Source organism: Squalius cephalus (genome assembly GCF_949319135.1).
Source record: "Squalius cephalus genome assembly, chromosome: 13".
NCBI lineage: Eukaryota > Metazoa > Chordata > Actinopteri > Cypriniformes > Leuciscidae > Squalius > Squalius cephalus.
In genome coordinates, this window is record NC_137134.1 from 18887267 (window position 1) to 18911745 (window position 24479).

At 42.4% G+C, this 24479-nt stretch overlaps 1 protein-coding gene and 1 long non-coding RNA gene across 2 annotated transcripts in view; one reads left to right on the forward strand and one right to left on the reverse strand.

Moving 5' to 3' along the window:
* Positions 1-24479, reverse strand: part of LOC307169609 (granzyme G-like) — a gene marked incomplete at its 3' end in the record, with an annotated part of 198644 nt that overhangs the window by 17160 nt on the left and 157005 nt on the right. The window lies entirely within an intron of this gene.
* LOC307169167 lies at positions 4595-6167 on the forward strand. The gene is made up of 3 exons (XR_013823055.1): positions 4595-4724; positions 5389-5490; positions 6109-6167. It is a non-coding gene; the product is annotated as an uncharacterized lncRNA (long non-coding RNA).

Genomic DNA, 24479 nt, shown 5'->3' on the forward strand with positions numbered 1-24479 from the left:
TCGGAGGGATGTGGAGGCAAAATGACAAAATAATTAATCAGAATACTTAGCAAAAGTTTCTCCTGCTCCTAGCTCACACTCTCCGTCTCTGCAAGTTTCGGAAGGGAATGATTCAGATTTCTCTTGGCACAGCTACTAGAAGACAGACGGGTTGCTCACGTCACATCTACGTCGTCAAGCTCAGTTTGAGTCTGCGCAGTACGCTCAGCCATCAGGAAGTAAGTGCTTCTAATTGACTTCACTTGTCTCCGTTGAATCCAATGGGGTCGCTGTGTCCAGTTTATATATTGTCTATGTGGTAGATCCACTGTCTCTTTTCAGTTATCAGAACATTTTCTCATTTATCTCATGATTTCATATGAAGCTTTTAGTTGAAGTCACTGGTATGACCTACTTTATTGTTAGGTAATTGTAAAAAAACTAAAATACAAATGGATTAAACTACTTAATTTAGTCAGTTTACCATGATTGACAAAATGTGGTTTGATACCTTGCAGCAGACATTTTGTAAAATGAATTTTTCATGAAAATTGTCACCAGTAACACCAGTGACTCCCATTTATAGATAAACTTTATTCAAAGCTATTCATTTAGATTATATGCCAAATGTAACAATTTAGTCTCATCTACTTAATTATAGTTGAAGAATAATGATTTTTGGTCTTATGCATGCCATTGGTGATTCATTGTGTCACTGGTGTTACTGTCTTTTTTTTTTCTGTCACATTAAATACAATGTCACATGTGACATAATAATAATAATTTTAAATCCATTTAATTCTGCTACACTCAAAAGTTACGATTTAAAGGATTGCATCATTACTTGATTTTAACTGGTTTTGAAATATTTTCATTATAGCAAATACATGGTTGCGCAAACAAACTAACCTCATTCAAGCACACTTTTAACAATCCTGATTAAAATAAATAGTCAAGTCAAGTCATCTTCATTTATATAGCGCTTTTAACAACGTAGATTGTTTCAAAGCAGCTTCACAGAGATAAGCGGATAATTTAAGGTAACAGAGATTGTTTTGGCTTTATAGCAGAGTTAAGTTATTTTCCATCTAAAGTTAGTTTTGATTGATTTGCTTCCGTCGCAACGATCATTTGTTATTAAATTAGGGGCCGCTAAGACGACACCATTCCCTCTACACAGACTTTAAACGCGAACCTGTGAGAAACGCTGATGGCGTTCACATGCGCATTTAGAGTGGGTTCTATAGTTATGTGCGTTTGAAAATACGCAGGTTTGAAATTCCCTACAAGCCAAGCCTAAACAAAGTACTTGTCTTTCCTTATAAATTTTGATAAAGAATTTTATTTTATTTTGTTGCTTTGGGGTAGGAACGCGAAACGAATTTTCCCGACAACGCCTTATCTGTAGAGTGGTAGTGGGATCCTCCATAGGGAGAGACTAGTTGGCACTTCAGCACTGCGTTGTCATCAGGTCCAGGCGAAGGTCCTTCGTCAGATCTGGATACGGCCCGGATCCGGCAGGTTGCAGGAAAACCTCGGGATAAACACAGACACTAAAATTAGCGTAGATGCCATTCTTCTCATGATGTAACGAGTACATCAGGATTTATGGGAAGTGTTCCCGGTTCCGGCTGACCTAATCAAATAAAACATAATCTCTTTATTTCACTGTAAAAAATTTCAAACCCTCCCAAATCAAAAATTTCAAGTGACCGATAACATCTAAATTTTTCAATTGGCCCAAGTGAAATTCTGTAAATTTCAATTGGCCCAAGTGAAAATCTGTAAATTTAATTTTATAATTTACAGAATTTCACTTGGGCCAATTGAAAAATTTAGATGTTATCGGTCACTTGAATTTTTTTATTTGGGAGGGTTAGAATTTTTTTACAGTGTTGTTGCATTATTCTTTTTTTTTTTTTTTTGGTAACTCTGACTACATGTGCTGAAAAAAATTAGAAATAATATTTCATAAAAACCTTTAATTTTTCCAAAGTAGTAAGGTAACACCAGTGACAAAAAAATTGTACATACTGTATCGTCTTTAAATAAATGCACAAAAAATATAAACAAATCATTAAGCTGTCATTTATGCGTATTCATAAAGTCAAAGGGTAATCTAATAATGTGGCGTAAGTATAAATGTTAGAAAAATAAATCAATTTTAAGACATCTTGCCATACCAAAAGTGGACGTTTCTGTAGAATGACCCAAAAGGCACTGATAAAGAAAACAAACATGACTATTACATTTTTTAAATGAATCGACATTTTATCTATAAACAGCACAATCTCTTTCTCCTGCACCCTCTCCAACCCACATGCACACGTAGTCACAAAAATTGTTATCAGCACTGCCCGCAATATTTTGTCGATTAGTTCTGGTACTGAAAATCGACATGGTATTTCTCAGTAATAAGGTGATAACATCACTGTTAGAACAAACCGCACAAATTTAGACATGTCAATCTCTCTCTCTCTCTCTCTCTCTCTCTCTCTCTCTCTCTCTCTCTCTCTCTCTCTCTCTCTCTCTCTCTCTCTCTCATGACTACATGTCAGTGGCTCTATTCTCCATTGCTAGTTATTATTCTGAAATGACATTTTGACATTAGCAATGGGAGATTGGGATAGAATGCGTCAGAAAGTTCTACTCGAGTCCCACAAGATCATTTTAAGGACAAAAACCTGAACCTGTCTTAAAATAAAACACTGAAACATGTCTTGAAGTGTGGTAAATATGGTATAAGCAGAATAACTGACTGGAATAATATATGAAAAATGCATTTCTTTGTGTACGTATTACCACATATGTAGCCTATACATTTGTTTGTTTTTTGTATTTTGTATTTTTTTGTATTTTAGCTTTTTATTTTAGCTGAGAAAAATTATTAAAAAATCTATGCTTTGTGCTAAGGAATCTCAATTTACCATAGTTATTTCAGTTTGGGAAATTTTTGTCTTTTCCCTTTTAGTGTGTGAATGAGCCGTAGTTGCTAATGTGAAATGACTTTAGTGCCCACCAATATTGTAATTATATATGTCAAGTCAAGTCACCTTTATTTATATATTGCTTTTTACAGTACAGATTGTATCAGAGCAGCTTCACAGTGATAACATGAAAATAATACAACAAAGTTTGTTTCTAGAAGAAAATTGCGTCATCATCCACCTTAAGTAAGGCAGATCAATAATATTGTTGAATATTAAATGTCCCCAACTAAGCAAGCCAAAAGCCAAGGCAACAGTGGCAAGGAACCAAAACTCCATCAGATGACAGAATGGAGAAAAAAATCTTGGGAGAACCCAGGCTCAGTCGCGGGCCAGTTCTTCTCTAGCCAACGAACGAACAGTGTATGATTATGATCCAGGCAGCATTACAGGTCAGAAGTCAGATTGGTCGTGTTGATGAGGCCTTCTGGAACTTCAGGGATGCGTCATGGAATGCAGGTCCACCATCTGATCTGAATACGGCCGGGGTCCAGCTGACTTCAGTAAACAGGGAGGGACTGGTTTAGGGCTGCAACTAACGATTATTTTAATAATCGATTAATCTGTTGATTATTTTTTCGATTAATCGATGAATCAGATTAAAAAAAAAACATTCATTTCCAACCCTTTATTCAAAAACAGAACTGACAGTACAAATTCACAGTGCAAATTGCACAAACAGGTTGCTCCTTGAACATCCCTGAGCTGCTAAAGTAATAAAAAAAAACATACACATGCTTTACATCGGCCAAATATATAGGCTTTTTTCAAAGAAAGTGCACAAAAAGATGTATATTTTGTTTAAAGGGACCTGAGCTGTCAGAACAATAAATAATTTATAAAAGAATTAAGAAAAATTCTTAATCTGCTAATTCAATTGTAACATTCTTAAAAACTTGCTTAATTGCTAAAATGCTTGATTCTGATTGATCAATATTCTAAGCTGTTGTTTTTTCTTCTATAACAGGATGGCTAAAGTCAAGTCTTGACGCATTAAAGTTCCATGTCCGTTCGCCAAATGATTTAATTTATTCACAAGAGCTTTGCAGCCTAAAAGAATCAAAAACAGCAAAAGGGTCATTCTATGGAAATGTCCACTTTTCTGTCCCTAGCCTTTAAAGAAATATTACACTTAAAAACACTTTAGGGTTACAATTTCTTTACATTTTAAAATAAAACAATATGTTATTTGAACAATTACACCTTCTTGAGCCATCAATGTGGCAATATTTGATTTTTATTAATTATATAGCATTCCAAGTACCACAGAAATGCTCGTCCCCAAAGTCATGTACAGAGGGAAAATGCTTTATTTTGAGGTCAATAACCAGTTTTTACACCATTTAAAATACAATAATGTATACATAACTATCAAATATCACGTCAGTTCGTGATATGGTCACGTAATTTAATCTATTCGTGCCACGGACACGTTTATTTCGTTATTTTCGTAATACCAGCACGTTTTTTAAACTAATGTATTTTCAATGGGAAGCGTCTTTCGTGATCATAGCACGATTATTTCTGCCTGTCGGCTGCAGCAGAGAAGCTGTTAATCAACATTTATTCACGAGATCTTATCATGGTTTATGTATTTTTTAATGTTATTATTTCGGTCTTATTGCCAGGGAAGCTGGATTGCTTTGCTGTTTATTGATATTTTTAAAATTATATTTTATCAGTAGGAAATCGCGCTGAAGAAGTCTCGTTCCGAACACATCGCGATATTTGGCATCAGTTCACGTGTGTCAGATGTTGGTAAGTAGTAAATACCTAAATACACTGTCCTAATAATGTGTGATATAATGTCTTTTCTGTTTGTCGATATTAATCTGCCATTATATCTGTCATCTCCACGGAGACTTTGCGTTTCATTGCTTTCTAATTCAAAATAGGGTGATTAAACACTGCCTGTCACGTGACGTGCTATAGGCCTAGATATTCATATCAGATTAAAAATAGTACAATTAGTTCCAAAGTTGTATTTGTAGTAGAAGCACAGTAACCACAACACTTACCATGCTTTTACCACAGTAACATTAGTTTTACTGTGATAAGCGTAGTAAACAGACAGTAACCACAACACTTACCATGCTTTTACCACAGTAACCCTAGTTTTACTGTGATAGGTGTGGTAAAAGGACAGTAACCACACAACTTACCATACTTTAAACCTCAGTAACCTTAGTTTTACTGTGATTGGTGTAGCAAAGCACAGTAATCACAAAACTGACCATGCTTTTACCTCAGTATTGATAGTTTTAAAGTGAAATTTGTTGTAAGTGCATATTAACCACAACACTTGCCATGCTTTTAATGCTTTATAATGTAACATCCAATATTTGTAAGGTAAATCAGTACTTTTTCCTTTAAATAATCCTATATATTATACATAATGATATTTTCTTTTCTCTTTTTTCAGCTGAAAAGATCAAAAGGGCCTTTCAGACTCAGTCAGCCCATTATTGTTTGAGGAGAAGTAACCGGAGGAGACGGACAGCTGCAAAGGCAAATATTCACAATGGTATGTATGTGTTGGTTTGAACCCTAAATCAAACATTTTACCAAGCATTTGTTGTTTTTTAAAACTTTTCTCACAAAACCCATAGCCCAATCAGTACAAACATAGTCTGAAAGTCTTAATAATTCACAAGATTTAACAAGTTGTCAAATTCGTACGATACTCGTACATATTTGTATACTCGTACACAATCCTCCAGCTTTTACTCCTAGTGCTGTCATTGGCTACTGCCTAAATTCTTGTACATATTTATTTGTAAATTAGTTGCGCCACTTCTTGGAAAGTTGTCGGATGTCACACACACTGTCAGAAAGTTTATATTAATTGCAAATTGGTCCCCGTCTGTTTATGTTCCAGTGATACATGATGTCTCTCCACACCTTCCTGTTTGCAAGAGTGGAAAAGCTTATCTGACTTGTCACATGACATCAGATACTCGATTATTTTGTCATAATCAGATCAGTTACACTGCTGATAACTGTCCCGTTTGCATGTAAATCATTTTCATATGATTATTGCTTGCTATTTAAGACATACTTTTATTCATAGAAATGCCCACATATCAGTGAACTTATTACATAAAAATGCTTTTAACATTTAATTATGCAGCACTCTTTACAGAAAAATATCCCACGCTTATGGATAAACTCACAACTTCATCATCAAGTCCTGTGCTGGGCACATTGGGCAACAAGTGTCCCCTACGTATTCGATCCATGGCCAAGTTTTCACATCTTCCCATGGGACACTGACATTCTTCAGATCTTCGTGAAACATCGGTCTCCGTGTCTTCCTTGGTATTCCCTGTCTCCTGCATCCTCCTGGTGGTGTCCACTTCATCACTGTGTTTGGGTGTTGTTGTTTGGCCGCCGGTGTGTGTAACGTTACACTCATAGAGAATAATGTGTTCGAATTTAAAAGACGTGGCGCTGCGCTGCGCGTCCGGTGTGCGATCCCCTTAGACTTGGAGCGAGTGTTGCCATCTTCAGTTCCCTGTGAGCGTTTAAAAAACGCAAATATTTTTGTCTGGTTTTCATCTGGTTGACGCGACATATTTCCCGCCGCGCGCTCTCTGTCCGCTAGTGCTCATCTGTATGTGACGCAAGTGTTTGTTTGTTTGTGTGTGAATGTGCGTGCGTGCGCACTCATTGGGATAATTGTAAACGCGCAAACACAGACAGAAAAGACATGCCATCGTGGAAATAAGATAAACAACATATTACTTAAGGGCTATTTAGTTTGTTTAATAAAATAACAAATTGTAATCTGGCGCTATAAAGAAAATCAAATCAAATTTACTTGACCTTCAAGGGGGGCGGGGCGAGCCGTTAGGAGGGCGGGGCGCCCCCCTTATATAATGGTAGTGGAAACACTGAAATATATAACTTCATCATAGCAATTTTTTTTGACGTTAATGTATGTGTCACTATAATAGATTGCCCCTGTATCTGGATATTTTTAATTAACTGATTTTTATACTGTTGTGCAGTAGTTTTGGCGCTACATTTGTCTTTAAACAGTTTGACATTAAATATTGGAATAAGCTTTCAAAATTGTCCATTCATTGTGCTTTTGTTACATTTATTTGAATATAATTGATATACCTTTGACTATACATACACTGTAAATGTTAGAAGCATTTTAGTAGGCCTACATGCAATTATCTTTAATTAGAATTCTGCAAAACTACCCCTGCTGTAGGCCATTGCTTAGAAAAAAGTTTCTCCTTCAAATGCATTTATGCATCAGTCTAATCAAATAAGCAAATTTGTGTCATTGATCATGTGAACTCGTTTTTGGATGGTAACCACACAAAGGAGTCTTTTGTTTTTAAATATGAGTTTTATAATTTAATTAGAAGGAATACATGTTTAACAGCCTAAATATAAAATATTTAAGGTATCTATCCCTGCAGCCGGAACCAGAAGAGATCTGTCATAATTTACCATAAATAGGCATGTAAGTGTGACGCATCTGTTCAGCTGGGTTGTTATTGGCTGTGACTTTATCGCAGAACTCGCTGTGATTGGACAATCGTTCAATCCATATAAAACGGCGCTTCATGTTACAAAGTATGGTTTGGTGTTATTATTACGTTAGTTATACATTAAGCTAACTTTAAAGTGTCTCTATGTTGTGAGAAATTACTCCTTTACCGAGATCCTAACCCTAACCCTAAGCATGTCTGTACATTTCAATGAACTACAGCACCTTGTTTCCTGTTCCATTGATAGAATGACAGAGATATGTGGGTAATGTAGTTTAAAACGTTTAGTAATAAAACAGTAAATGTTAAATAAATAATATATTTAATGGACAACTGGATATCTAAATTTGTTCATTGTGCAAACCTTTATGACATATATGAGGGACAGGCTGAAATTTGATATTTTACTGTGAGCACTTTAAAAATAACCTTTATGCCAGCTTTCCATACATGTCTGAAAACTGTGGCCAGCATTATTTATTAAACAGCATTAGCAGTTGGTCCAGCCAATTTTCTCTTTGATAAACAAACCGGACTTTGAGTTACAGCCTTTTGAAATGTGGATTTGTTTGCTCTTCTGGGGGCCGTTGCTGGGCCCCTGGGGGTGGAAGGGCAGTATAATCTACACAGATCTACACACACTATTACTATTACACAAGGATAATGCACCATTCAGTAAAACAACAAAAGAACAGTGCCAACATTTCCTTTTCACCCCCTCTGATTGCTGCTTATATGCCTGACATCAGTGATATATGCTTTCATTCGAAAAGCAGTTGTAGATGTACTAGAATGATCAACATGGATCATCTTCAATTAAGCGTTAAGTATTTATAGCAAGATAGCCCACTGCAGCCTCTTGTTATTCACATAGCTTCCTTTTATTTCACTGCAAACTGGCATACATGCAAGTATGTGCAACTTTTGTTGCATTGTTGTCCCAAATAAAGTAAAAGAATCATGGTCATTAATTATATGTAGTTATTTATAAGTTATTAATTATATGTAGTTATTTTTAAATTAATTAAACTAAAGAAATAAGAAATTAAAATTTTTCAAATAAAAATTTCTATTTACTGTACCAAACACCACTTTAAATACACAATAGTCACCATACTTTATTAAACAACACTTTATTGGAGGACAAAGCATAAAGTTGATAAAGTAGCATAAAGACAAATGAGATTCAAGATAAATAAAAATGTGTCTTCAAAAATACGTTAACATCATATGAATCCATTCACAGCTGCTGAAGCCACAAAACGAATGCCCGATAATCATATTCAGTCACCTATGATACAGAAAACAGATTTGATATTGTGTTGGAAAATAATGATTCATTATCACAGCTGAACTGGTTTCTTGCTCTTCCCTGTACGTCTCTATCGTGTTCGTGTTCTTCTTCCTCATCTAAACAGTTTGTTCAGTTGAAGAACAGAAGATGTGATCACTGATGTGGTGTAGCTTTTTCTCAACCAGAGGAAGAAGTCTCAACATCCCATTGTCAGGCGTTCTCCAGTCCTGGGGCCTCATTTATAAAACTGTGCATAGGAACCTTACTAAAAGTGTACGTGCGCCCGAAAGCCAAAAATGGCATACGCAAAAAAATATTCAGACTTATAAAACCGTGCGTACGCCAGAACCTGCGCAGAATTCACTTTATAAATCCCAGTCAGCGGAAGATTGTGCGTACATGCGTCTCCACCCCGAAATAACCATATATGGAGCTTACAACGCCTAGTTTTACTATGCAGATCCTCATCTACATATCATTTGCATATGATTATTCATCCACGTGATAATTTAAATGTTAAATAATATGCAAATGATATAAACAGTACAAGAAACATTACATTAATACAAATCAAGTAGTTGTCTATCCTTGCCTTGTTTTTGAATAGCCTACATAAATCAAATAGTGTAAAATACATTTCAGAGAAAGTTTTTCTCAATCTTTTCCACTTGCCAAATTGTATTTTTAATTGATTTATATTTTTAATGGAAACAGATAGGCCTTGGGCATTATTTGCACGAAACTATTTTCTCAGACAATCTGGTATTATCATGATAAGCAATTATCTCTGTGGTTAAAACACGCCACAGGAAAAGGGTTCAAAAACGATCGCATCCACAACAAATATTTCTATTGATTGAATTTAAAAAAATGTTGTAACTTCAGTAATGATTTCATGTTTAAGTGTTTAACTCCATTAATTTGAATGGCATATTTAATATAAATGTTTATATCAGAAGTATTTTATTTATTTAAACTGTTATTTGCGTCAGTTTCACTAAACGGCTCAACACGCTCGCTGCCGCGGACATTTAAGAAGGAATGGATATTTGCTTCAAGTGACAGGCTTGGTGATTGAAATTGTATTTGTATAATCTTTCTGTATATGTTTAATTTTCTTTAGATTTTCTGTATAAAAGTGACCAAAAATACATTTAACTCCAGCTCACCATCGGTGTCGCCAAAGTGCTCCATCTCCAAAATGTGCGTACGCATGGGTCAGAGTTTGCGTGCAGGTGCGCAAATTTTCCCGTCAAGTTTTTCTTTATAAATCCCACCTTTTGCGCAGGAACTGGCGTACGCATGTTTTCAGCCCCGTTTTGTGCGTACGCAAGCTTTATAAATAAGGCCCCTGGTCTGAAAGTAAAAGAAAAAACACAAACCATTCAAATTAAGTTGTTTAATGGACAGTCAGGTCAGCTTATGTTCTGCGTTATTTAAAGCAGTGATGGGCTACTCTGGCCCTCAGCGTCCACTGTCCTGCAGATTTAGCTCCAACCTCAAAACCCTCCTGCCTATTGTCTAGAAGTAAACCTGAAGACTTTGGTTAAAATTTTCAGATGTGCTCGATTAGGGTTGGAGAGGTTAACTCTTAATTAACCTCAAAAAGTAGAATGCAAAGGGCCAGAGTTGCCTGTTCCTTACATAAAGTTACAAAGCAGCAGTCAGTACATTATATAATATACACATTGAAGTATTATATATATATATATATATATATATATATATATATATATATATATATATATATACATACATACATACATACATATATATATACACTCACCTAAAGGATTATTAGGAACACCTGTTCAATTTCTCATTAATGCAATTATCTAATCAACCAATCACATGGCAGTTGCTTCAATGCATTTAGGGGTGTGGTCCTGGTCAAGACAATCTCTAAACTGAATGTCAGAATGGGAAAGAAAGGTGATTTAAGCAATTTTGAGCGTGGCATGGTTGTTGGTGCCAGACGGGCCGGTCTGAGTATTTCACAATCTGCTCAGTTACTGGGATTTTCACGCACAACCATTTCTAGGGTTTACAAAGAATGGTGTGAAAAGGGAAAAACATCCAGTATGCGGCAGTTCTGTGGGCCAAAATGCCTTGTTGATGCTAGAGGTCAGAGGAGAATGGGCTGACTGATTCAAGCTGATAGAAGAGCAACTTTGACTGAAATAACCACTCGTTACAACCGAGGTATGCAGCAAAGCATTTGTGAAGCCACAACACGCACAACCTTGAGGCGGATGGGCTACAACAGCAGAAGACCCCACTGGGTACCACTCATCTCCACTACAAATAGGAAAAAGAGGCTACAATTTGCACAAGCTCACCAAAATTGGACAGTTGAAGACTGGAAAAATGTTGCCTGGTCTGATGAGTCTCGATTTCTGTTGAGACATTCAGATGGTAGAGTCAGAATTTGGCGTAGACAGAATGAGAACATGGATCCATCATGCCTTGTTACCACTGTGCAGGCTGGTGGTGGTGGTGTAATGGTGTGGGGGATGTTTTCTTGGCACACTTTAGGCCCCTTAGTGCCAATTGGGCATCGTTTAAATGCCACGGCCTACCTGAGCATTGTTTCTGACCATGTCCATCCCTTTATGACCACCATGTACCCATCCTCTGATGGCTACTTCCAGCAGGATAATGCACCATGTCACAAAGCTCGAATCATTTCAAATTGGTTTCTAGAACATGACAATGAGTTCACTGTACTAAAATGGCCCCCACAGTCACCGGATCTCAACCCAATAGAGCATCTTTGGGATGTGGTGGAACGGGAGCTTCGTGCCCTGGATGTGCATCCCACAAATCTCCATCAACTGCAAGATGCTATCCTATCAATATGGGCCAACATTTCTAAAGAATGCTTTCAGCACCTTGTTGAATCAATGCCACGTAGAATTAAGGCAGTTCTGAAGGCGAAAGGGGGTCAAACACAGTATTAGTATGGTGTTCCTAATAATCCTTTAGGTGAGTGTATATATATACAATATTGCAGCACATAATATAAGCTAAGTACTGAACAAAAACAGTTTTACCCATAATCAACAGCAACCTATTTTAAAAGATCTTTAAGAAAGACATGGTCTCTTTTGAGCCTTTGCCAGTGATGCTTGATTTCTTTCCAGACAACATACTCTTCTGTCACTTATTTCAAGAGCTTCACTTGGTCAAAAACCAAGTAATAACCTGTACAATGTAAAATTGTCAACATCAAATTATGTACTACATTTTACAGCATTGTTTCAATACAATACATACCAATGGACTCGCACACTTTTCTGTCTTCTTTGGGCACCAGATGTTCCTTCCTCACCTGAAACAAAGGACTTATTCGATTAGCTTGCGTTGATATAAGGACTGGTTAAAACAAGAAAGTCTCGACTTACTCTATGTGCAATTACTATTGTTCTTGAAACATAGATTAAGACAGTTATAAATAAGTTAATTTACCATATGATTCAGGAGAGAACATTTGATGAGTAAATACTGATTGCAATATTCTAGAAACTTCACCTGGGAAGGGCTGATCACGGCAAGATTCGCTGCGACTCACTAGTAGCTCTTGTGAGGGTTGGCTCTTAAAAGTGCTGTTGAGTTTGATATTGGTAGAGCTTTAAAAAAAAAAGGACTAAGTAATCCTGCAAAACAGAAAGGAAGGTAATTTTAATACACTACTTGCAAATAGTCAGTTTATAACTGTAGGATATGTTTTCTGTAAAGAGTGTTGCATAATTAAATGTTAAAAGCATTTTTATGTAATAAGTTCACTGATATGTGGGCATTTCTATGAATAAAAGTATGTCTTTAATAGCAAGCAATAATCATATGAAAATGATTTACATGCAAACGGGACAGTTATCAGCAGTGTAACTGATCTGATTATGACAAAATAATCGAGTATCTGATGTCATGTGACAAGTCAGATAAGCTTTTCCACTCTTGCAAACAGGAAGGTGTGGAGAGACATCATGTATCACTGGAACATAAACAGACGGGGACCAATTTGCAATTAATATAAACTTTCTGACAGTGTGTGTGACATCCGACAACTTTCCAAGAAGTGGCGCAACTAATTTACAAATAAATATGTACAGGAATTAAGGCAGTAACCAATGACAGCACTAGGAGTAAAAGCTGCAGGATTATGTACGAGTATACAAATATGTACGAGTATCGTACGAATTTGACAACTTGTTAAATCTTGTGAATTATTAAGACTTTCAGACTATGTTTGTACTGATTGGGCTATGGGTTTTGTGAGAAAAGTTTTAAAAAACAACAAATGCTTGATAAAATATTTGATTTAGGGTTAAAACCAACACATACATACCATTGTGAATATTTGCCTTTGCAGCTGTCCGTCTCCTCCGGTTACTTCTCCTCAAACAATAATGGGCTGACTGAGTCTGAAAGGCCCTTTTGATCTTTTCAGCTGAAAAAAGAGAAAAGAAAATATCATTATGTATAATATATATATATATATAAAACTAAGGTTACTGAGGTTTAAAGCATGGTAAGTTTTGTGATTACTGTCTTTACACTTATCACAGTAAAACTAATGTTACTGTGGTAAAAGCATGGTAAGTGTTGTGGTTACTGTCTTTTTACTACACTTATCACAGTAAAACTAATGTTACTGTGGTAAAAGCATGGTATGTGTTGTGGTTACTGTTTTTTTACTACACTTATCACAGTAAAACTAATGTTACTGTGGTAAAAGCATGGTAAGGTAAGTGTTGTGGTTACTGTGCTTCTACTACAAATACAACTTTGGAACTAATTGTACTATTTTTAATCTGATATGAATATCTAGGCCTATAGCACGTCACGTGACAGGCAGTGTTTAATCACCCTATTTTGAATTAGAAAGCAATGAAATGCAAAGTCTCCGTGGAGATGGCAGATATAATGGCAGATTAATATCGACAAACAGAAAAGACATTATATCACACATTATTAGGACAGCGTATTCAGGTATTTACTACTTACCAACATCTGACACACGTGAACTGATGCTAAATATCGCGATGTGTTCGGAACGAGACTTCTTCAGCGCGATTTCCTACTGATAAAATATAATTTTAAAAATATCAATAAACAGCAAAGCAATCCAGCTTCCCTGGCAATAAATAATAACATTAAAAAAATACATAAACCATGATAAGATCTCGTGAATAAATGCTGATTAAACAGCTTCTCTGCTGCAGCCGACAGGCAGAAAGAATCGTGCTATGAGTTTAAAAAACGTGCTGGTATTACGAAAATAACGAAATAAACGTGTCCGTGGCACGAATAGATTAAATTACGTGACCATATCACGAACTAAATGATATAAAAAAACAAAATGCAGAAAAAATATTATAAAATGTATAATGAAAGTAGTGGTCCCCTGGAGTTGTGTCACTGGTGTTACCATGAACAAAAATCTCTTATTTTGAAATAAAAAAATCACACTGATGACATCACTTGACTTCCTTCTTCCAATTTCCTGAATATCTATGAAGAAAAGCCCATGGTAGATCCACTGTCTCTTTTCAGTTATCAGAAAATATTCTCATTTATCTCATGATTTCATATGAAGCATTTAGTTGAAGTCACTGGTATGACCTACTTTATTGTTAGGTAATTGTAAAAAAACTAGAATACAAATGGATTAAACTACTTAATTTAGTCAGTTTACCATGATTGACAACATGTGGTTTGATACCTTGCAGCGGACATTTTGTAAAATGAATTTTTCATGAAAATTGTCACCAGTAACACCAGTGACTCCCATTTATAGATAAACTTTATTCAAAGCTATTCATTTAGATTATATGCCAAATGTAACAATTTAGTCTCATCTACTTAATTATAGTTGAAGAATAATGATTTTTGGTCTTATGCATGCCATTGGTGATTCATTGTGTCACTGGTGTTACTGTCTTTTTTTTTCCTGTCACATTAAATACAATGTCACATGTGACATAATAATAATAATTTTAAATCCATTTAATTCTGCTACACTCAAAAGTTACAATTTAAAGGATTGCATCATTACTTGATTTTAACTGGTTTTCAAATATTTTCATTATAGCAAATACATGGTTGCGCAAACAAACTAACCTCATTCAAGCACACTTTTAACAATCCTGATTAAAATAAATAAAACATAATCTCCTTATTTGTTGCATTATTCTTTTTTTTCGGTAACTCTTACTACATGTGCTGTATGGTACATGCACAAAAAATATAAAAAAAATCATTAAGCTGTCATTTATGCGTATTCATAAAGTCAAAGGGTAATCTAATAATGTGGCGTAAGTATAAATGTTAGAAAAATAAATCAATTTTAAGATATCTTGCCATACCAAAAGTGGACGTTTCTGTAGAATGACCCAAAAGGCACTGATAAAGAAAAGAAACATGACTATTACATTTTTTTAAATGAATCGACAATTAATCTATAAACAGCACAATCTCTTTCTCCTGCACCCTCTCCAACCCACATGCACATGTAGTCACAGAAACTTGTTATCAACACTGCCTGCAATATTTTATCGATTAGTTCTGGTACTGAAAATCGACATGGTATTTCTCAGTAATAAGGTGATAACATCACTGTTAGAACAAACCGCACAAATTTAGACATGCCAATCTCTCTCTCTCTCTCTCTCTCTCTCTCTCTCTCTCTCTCTCTCTGTCTCTCTCTCCCGGTGTGACTGTTGGGGGAGTGAGTGCGGAGTACGGGCCGAGTGCGTTTGGACTCTGTGAGTGTGAGTGAATCTAATTTTCTTTCTTTCTGGCTTTTTTCTGGTCTTTCTTTTGTTTGTTGTTTTTGTGCGGTTTGGGGAGTTTGTTGTTTGTAAGCTCACACTTACGGTGTTGTTTGGGTTCCCTTTCGTAGTCACTCCGAGTTACGTCGGATGACGACGAATGGGGTTTCGCTTAGAAAGCCTATCACCTTCGAGTATAGAAAACGAGCCAATGGCAATGAAATGCCATGGGTCTGCGGAATTTGCATAGCGTAACTCCGCCCTACCCTGGGGGTATATAAGGAAGTACGCCGGCAACATGCAGATATGTTTTCGCTTTGGAGCCAAGTTCATCACTTCACTCCACAGCCAATTCTGAGTTTCATCTCTACTCGCTCTTCGAGACGAGCCTCTCTCCAGGTGTTGGTGTGACAGCGAGTTCCAGCGAGTGCACATTCCCTGCTTATCTGTGCAGTGATTTGCCAGTGTTTGTGTGTTCATCTCCCTGGTCGCTTCAACACTTTGCAGAGAAAATCTCCTTTCACAAAAGAGCATTGCACGCGGCACGTCTTTTTAAAGATGCCTCGCCCGTGCATTTCTGGTTGCGGTCGCATTATTTCTGATTCTGATGGGCACAATCGCTGTCTTTCGTGTCTGGGCATTGATCACGCTAAGGCAGCGTTTGTGGATGAATCATGTTCCCATTGCAGGAACATGACCATCGCGCTGTTGCGGTCGAGACTCAATGACCTTGTTCGAGGGAGAGTCCCCTCACCCACACCCCGATCTACGAGCTCCGCGAGAGCTGGTACTTCGGCTGGCGGCCAGGGTGACCTGAGGGTTACGGTGTGGAACAAAGCGCCGACTATTCCACGCTCCACACCCCCCTCTAGCACAGTGCAACCCACGAGCGTTCCGAATGAGCACGCGGTACAGTCTCTCGGCGTGCCGCGGGTCTCATTCGGCGCTCCAGATGAAGATGAGATGTCGATCGCAGCATCACAAGCTGGGCGTGAGTCCTTGGGAAGTGATGACTCGGCTGTGCTGCCGCCTTCGGGTGTGCCAGCATTGTTCGTGTCTGATCACGAGCTGACGGCCATGCTTTCCCGGGCAGCCGCGGCCATTGGCCTCGAGTGGTCTCCACCACCCGGTCCAGTGCGCTCGCGGCTGGACGATTGGCTTTTGGGTGCGGCCGCTGATCCCCGTCAGCGTCCAACCCCAATGCCTTTCATCCCGGACGTGCATGAGGAGGTCACAAGGTCCTGGAAGGCACCCTTGTCTTCCCGCGATCGCTCGGCGGCCTCCTCCGCCTTTCCTCCTCTCGACCAGGCGGCTGCCAAAGGGTACACTGGGGTTCCCCAGGTTGAACGCTCTGTTGCCATGCAACTATGTCCTCAGAGTGCTTCTTCCCTCGGCGACCCTAAGCACCCCTCCAAGGCCTGTAGGTTCTCCTCCACCCTTGTGGCGAAGGCCTATAGAGCTGCGGGGCAGGCAGCCTCCTCACTGCATGCCATGGCAACGCTGCAAGTCTACCAGGCCCAGTTGTTGCGTGACATGCACAAGGGGAGGACTGACCCAGGGCTCTTCGATGAGCTGCGTGCCATCACCGACCTTGCTCTCCGAGCGACGAAGGTGACCGCACGCTCCCTGGGTCAGGTGATGTCCACATGTGTGGTCCAGGAGTGACACCTGTGGCTTAACCTGGCTGATATGCGGGAGGCCGAGCGGACCCGGTTCCTCGACACCCCCATATCCCAGGCTGGCCTCTTCGGCGGTGCAGTCGAGGACATTGCCCAGCAGTTCTCGACTGCTCAGAAGCAGACTGAGGCTTTAAAACATGTCCTGCCCCGACGGCCCGCTGCTGCCTCCACCCAGCCGTCGGTACAGGTGCCTCAGTCCGCTCGCCGCCGAGGGCGCCCTCCCACGGCTCCCGCCCCTCCCGCACGGCCCCAGCAGCAGCCTTCACCCGGGCCGCGACGTGGAGGAAGCCGTAGGAAGGTGCCACAGCCCTCTCCCGCCCCGCGCCCCGCTAAACGCCAGGCAAAGCGGTGCACCTGAGACGGGCTGCTCAGAGATGGCATCCAGTTCTTTTCAGGAGACGGTAGCAGGGCCGCTCCTTCCCCCGGTGGAGGGTTGGGGGAGAATCCTTGGTTTTCCGAATCCCGCTGCCCATCCAACGACGGGCAGCACCCTATTTTGGTTAAAGAAAGAACTGACACACCCATCTCTGAGCACACAGAGTTCTCGGATGAAAGTTCTCGAGCCTCGCCACTCTTGTCCCCCTCTGTCGCCAGACCCCTGCCAGAGCATGCCCCCGTGGGACGCTGGTCCTCCCCTGGCCTCCTCTGGCAGGACGCGGCTAATGACTGTATCCACGCACCGGGCCGCTATGCCACCCACGCCTGGGCCGGTCATTCCGCTTCGCTGCACCACCGAGGGTACGTCTGTGGTCCGCATGACCCCGCTGGTACAGTTCTTGGGAGCCTGGTTAGAGCTTCCCAGACTGTCCCGCTGGGTCGCGAGGACCATCAGGCTCGGCTACGCGATTCAGTTAGCGCCGCTTCAGGGGAGTCCACTTCACTATGGTCGGTGGCAATGCCCCTGTCATGAGAGCGGAGGTTGCCACCCTACTGGCGAAGGGTGCAATCGAGACTGTCCCTCCAGCCGAAATGAAGTCCGGGTTTTACAGCCCCTACTTTATTGTACCGAAGAAATCCGGTGGGTTACGACCGATCCTGGACCTGCGCGTCTTGAACCGCTCCCTTCACAGGATGCCGTTCAAGATGCTTACGGCCAAATGCATTTTCGAATGCGTGCGGCCGCAGGATTGGTTTGCAGCGATCGACCTGAAGGATGCCTACTTCCATGTCTCCATTCTTCCTCGACACAGACCGCTCCTACGGTTTGCTTTCGAGGGGCAGGCATACAAGTACGCGGTTCTCCCTTTCGGGCTAGCCCTGTCTCTTCACGAAGATCGTCGAGGCAGCCCTTGTTCCTCTACGGGAACACGGGGTTCGCATCCTGAACTATCTCGACGACTGGCTGATCCTAGCTCACTCTGGAGACCAGGTTTGCGAACACAGGGACTTAGTGCTCCGGCACCTAGCTCGTCTGGGCCTTCGGGTCAACTGGGAGAAGAGCAAACTCTGCCCTGTGCAGAGGATCTCTTTTCTCGGTATGGAAATCGACTCGGTCGTCATGTGCGCGCAGCTTACGAGCGAGCGCGCGCAGTCACTGCTGACTTGCCTTCGTCAGTTCGAGGGCAGGAGTACGGTTCCACTGAAGCTATTTCAGAGGCTCCTGGGGCATATGGCTTCTGCAGCCGCAGTCACGCCGCTCGGGTTGCTTCATATGAGACCGCTTCAGCTTTGGCTTCCCGATCGTGTCCCGAGGTGGGCATGGCAACACGGCACGCTCCGAGTCCCAGTGACTCCGACCTGTCGTCAGACCTTCACCCCGTGGTCGAACCTCAGTTTTCTGGACTGGGAACCCCATTCGTCGTCATCCGACGTAACATTTCATTGCCATTGGCTCGTTTTCTATACTCGAAGGTGATAGGCTTTCTAAGCGAAACCCCATTCGTCGTCATCCAACGTAACGTCTCCGTTCCCTCCTCAGGGAACGAGGGTTACATACGTAACTGAGACGTTCATTGACCCGGCGTCATGGCGTGAAAGTGACGTCCGTGGTTAGTGTAGAGAAGTGCTGTCTTGCAGTGGGAGAGGTAGTTGGGTATGAAAACATAATGTCTGCCTCCAGTAGTGCAAAAAGTGGGTATGCGCTATATGCGGCGCATAGGGGCGCAGCACCAGGGGGGCGCCAAAGCGATGGTAATTTAAAAAAAAATAAAAAATCTATACGTAGCTACTGTTGCGCGTTTCTAAATAATTTATGCATTTCCTCAATGTTATATAACTTTTTAGAGGACTAACTGGCTAGAGTAGGATATTCAAAAGATTCCATCATAGAATTTTGACATAGTAATATCGCGAGCAGGCGGGGGCACCGTGAGCGCTGAGCGAGCAGGTACGAGTTGAAAAAGATGGATAAAGCAAAAAAGCTGTCGGGACTAAAAATAGAAAAAGATAGAGGGAAAAGGAGATGGCATGCCAATTAATGCGCCAGCAGGTAAATAAGTGGAAGGTCAAAGGCAACAGGTAGGATCTAAAGTGTGACGTCCACGCATGTAGGCTAGGAGATTCCCGGTGGGCCGATGTGCTTTTTGGGCCGATACATCTAATAGGCTATTTTTTTGTCTTTGTCTTAACGGCCCATAAAACACGTACATCGGCGGCCCATTCGTTTTGTTTTGTTTTGTTTTGTTTTGTTTTGCTTAATTGGCGGCGCTGGGTTAGTGCCGTTGTAATGCATTGGTCAAAAAAAAAAAATAAAAAAGAGTCAGCGTTAGTTTACATTTTTCATTAAGCACGTAGATCAGCGGCCCATTGGTTCTTTTCTTGATTGACACTGGGCTGGCCCAATCACATCTTTAATGTGAAGTATAGAAATTAGTACAAAACTAATTATGAAAGTTTCTTTTATTTTTCAGTGCATTTGTTTTACAATATATGGCTATTATCATGGGATTAATATTATAACTATTATTATGTAGTAGTGTAATGTAGACAGACACTGTTACTAAAAAAGGTTTGAATTTTTCTTTGTTTAATTTGCACACTGAATATGGGTTGGAGCTTTTAATTTTGAACTACCCCCCGAACCCCCCTAGAGGGACAGAGTCCACTCAGCAGTGGATTCATCACTGTGAAGGTGGGAGGTGGGGGGTGGGGGGGGATTGTTGCTGTGCATACCCCTCTGACACTGGGTAGTTGCGCCCCTGTCTGCCTCCAGGATGAATAATGACACTGTGGTATTTCTCAGTTCTGTCGAAAAGGCTAATGAATTAGTTCAGGCAGGAATAGTTGTTGACGATCTGTTTAACCCTGTACTTCCGCTTTCTACACCTTCAAAGAAAGTCACGCTATCTAATGTACCGCCGTTTTTAAGTGATGAGATACTAGGCTTTGTCTCGGTATGGAAAACTTGTCTCTCCCATTAAAAAGATCCCTATTGGTGCTGGATCGCCTTTATTGAAGCATGTCGTTTCATTTAGGCGGTTCGTCTATATGGTAGTGAATGATGATGCTGATATGGATCTGTCTTTGCACTTTCGGGCGGATGATTATGATTACATCATTTACGTGACATCGGGAAATATGAGATGTTTTAGTTGTGGCCAAACTGGTCATTTAATTCGTGCTTGTCCCGGGAAAAATTCAAACAATGTGTCAGGTGGTGGTGGCGTCAGAAGTGATGTTGTTGTTAGTGCTGAAGCAGGGCCGGTTGACGAGGCTCCGGGTGGGTCAGGGACAGGGTTACAGGTCTCAGAGGCTAGAAGTGATGTTGTTCCTGTGATCGCTGTAACTGAAGAATCTGCGCTTGAAAGTACAGTTTCTGGTGTTACATTAGTTGTGTCTAATGTTCAGGCGGGGGGAGCCGTTATTGAGACGGAGAAGCATTTAAACGATGCTCTCGATGTTGAGCTGCAGCCTACTGTGGAGAACATAGGTGACGTCATTCCAATGGAAACGGTGCAGGCGGTATTTTTCCTAATACAGAGCAGTTTGTTGAGAGTACTAAGGCTTTTATGATGGAGGGATCCTTTACAAATAAAGAGGTCTACAGGTTAAAATAAATAGTGAGGAAACTTAACTCTGAGCGTAATAATGAGGATGGGGGAAACGTCTCGGTTACGTATGTAACCCTCGTTCCCTGAGTACAGGGAACAGAGACGTGTCGTCGGGGGAGTTCCCTGACGAATTGGGATCACGCTAGGGAGACCAATTGCCTTCTAGTGAATTTAAACGAGCCAATGAAAATTGGCATGCGAGATTTGCATTCCGCAGCCCGCCTATCAACGCGGGTATAAAAGGTGGAAGCAACGCATGCATAGTGCTTTTCGCTGAGGAGCCGAACAGTGTCCAGTCCTCGCGAAGGTACAGCAACATGGCGACGGGACGACACGTCTCCGTTCCCTGTACTCAGGGAACGAGGGTTACATACGTAACCGAGACGTTCCCTTTCGTCCTGGGAACTCCAACGTGTCGTCGGGGGAGTTCCCTGACGAATTGGGATCCCTAGTAAAACGCCATGGTGCTGGCCCCTTCCAGCGCCCAGCTAAGCTACCCTGCAGCAGTTTTTTTGTAATAAGTTGCGGGAGCTAGCTAGGGAATCACACTGCTGTTCCGCAAGACCCGCACAGTGGATTTGTATAACACTGGGAAAGCGTGCCCTAACCCCCGGGGGGGGGGCGCTGTGGAAGCCCAGCCTGCCTGAGCAAGGCCTGGAATACACATATGTGCTAACCCATTGGGGTATAGTGAAACATATGGCAGTCCCTGAGGTAGTCCCAATCCAATGGAAGTGGGAGCGTACTCAACAGGGACGACAGAACGAGTCTGTCAAGGGGAAGACACGGCTGAACTGCACGTGGCATCATGGGTCACCGTAGAGACCACTGGACAAAACACCCAGTCAACTAGCAACTCCTACTAGAGGTAGCCGACCTGGCGCCGGGAGGTCCGCAACGCCTGGCACCAGAGGGGTGATGGAGGAACTCACGAGGCTCACCAACGTAGGGCGCCAACGGAGCAAAGGACGCACGTATCCGGCCGAGGCACGGAGTGGCGTAGCAAGCCGACACAACCTATTCCCTCGCACCACTGGCCGTAGCGAGTACTCGGGAGGAAACAGGTTCCACACGTAGGCTATATAATCTAGCGAACGTGTTCGGTGTCGCCCAGCCCGCAGCTCTACAGATGTCTGTCAGCGAGGCGCCTTGAGCCAAAGCCCAGGAAGCGGCAACACCTCTAGTAGAGTGAGCGCGCAACCTGGGAGGACAAGGCTCACCCAGAGACTCATACGCTCGGGTGATAGCATCCACTAACCAGTGGGCTAACCTCTGCTTGGAGACAGCCTTCCCCTTCTGCTGGCCTCCATAACAGACAAAGAGCTGATCTGAGGTTCTGAAGCTTTGCGTTCTGTCAAAATAACCCGCAAGGCACGGACAGGACAGAGAAAAGCTAGGGCTGGGTCTGCCTCCTCCTGGGGCAGCGCTTGCACGTTCACTACCTGGTCCACGAAGGGAGTGGTAGGAACCTTGGGCACATATCCGAGCCGGGGTCTCAATACAACATGAGAAAGGCCCGGCCCGAACTCCAGGCACGATTCGTCGACCGAAAATGCTTGCAGATCCCTGACCCTCTTGAAAGAGGCCAATGCTAACAGGAGCGCTGTCTTAATGGACAGGATATTAAGCTCTACTGTCAACAACGGCTCAAAGGGAGGACTTTGAAGAGCTCTAAGTACCAGAGCTAAGTCCCAAGAGGGTACAGAGTGCAAAACACGAGGTGGATTTAACCTTCTAGCACCCTTAAGAAATCTGATGACCAGGTCGTGCTTTCCCAAGGACTTACCTTCTACTACATCGTGATGTGCGGCTATTGCAGCGACATACACTTTGAGGGTGGAGGGAGACAGCCTTCGCTCCAACCCATCTTGCAGGAAGGAAAGCACAACTCTGATCGGGCAAGTTCGGGGGTCCTCCTGACGGGAGGAACACCATTCGACGAACAGGTTCCACTTCAACGCATAGAGGCGCCTCGTAGAGGGGGCTCTAGCGGAAGTGATGGTGTCTACCACTGCCTGTGGTAGACCAGCTAGAACCTCCGCGTCCCGTCCAGGGACCAGACATGGAGTGAAAACCACAGCATGCCTGGAAACCTGGACTAGGGGCACTCCAGCCCGTAGAAACGCAGGGTCCGACCAAGGGGAGAAGGTTTGGCGACAGTGCGGGGTGACTTTGACCCGGAACATGCCGCTCTGCCACGCCCACCTCGGGACTCGATCGTGAAGCCAGTGCTGGAGCGGTCTCATATGCAACAGACCGTTACTGCGGCTGCGGCTGCCATATGCCCCAGGAGCCTCTGAAATTGTTTCAGTGGAACCGCTGTACTGCCTCGAAGGAACCTGAGGCAGGTGAGCACTGACTGGACGCGTTCCTCCGTGAGGCGCGCAGTCCAGGCGACCGAGTCCAGTTCCATACCGAGATAAGAGATCCTCTGCACGGGGCAGAGTTTGCTCTTATCCCAGCTGACCTGAAGCCCCAACCGGCTGAGGTGCCGAAGCACCATGTCCCTGTGATCGCATAACATCTCGCGAGTGAGCTAGAATGAGCCAGTCGTCGAGATAGTTGAGAATGCGAACGCCTTGTTCTCTCATGGGAACAATGGCCGCCTCCGCGACTTTCGTGAAGACACGGGGTGACAGGGCCAGCCGGAAGGGTAGGACTTTGTACTGATACGCTCGACCTTCGAATGCAAACCGTAGAAACGGTCTGTGTCGAGGAAGAATCAAGACGTGAAAGTACGCGTCCTTCAGGTCGATCGCTGCAACCAATCCTGGGGACGGATGCATTCGAAAATGCGCTTCTGCGTGAGCATTTTGAATGGGAGTTTGTGCAGGGTCCGATTCAAAACTCGCAGGTCCAGGACTGGCCGTAACCCACCGCCTTTGTTGGGTACAATGAAGTAGGGACTGTAACCCGACCTCATCTCGGCAGGAGGGACCGGCTCGATCGCGTCCTTCGCCAGCAGGACGCAGATCTCTTTCCGCAAGACGGGCATCCACTGACCGCACACGGGTGAAGTGGACGCCCCTGAACTTGGGAGGCCGGCGTGCAAACTGAATTGCATAGCCGAACCGGATGGCACGGATAAGCCATCAGGACGGACGGAAGCGCTAGCCAGGCTTCTAGAGACCGTCCCAACGAGCCAATCCGAACCACCGGCGTACCCGCAGAGGGGCAGCGAGGTGGAAGACAGGGACCCGGCTCTGGTGGCATTGTAGCGACCGAGAGTGGGGTCTGGGCATTTTAACTTGACACCAACCTGCTTCCACC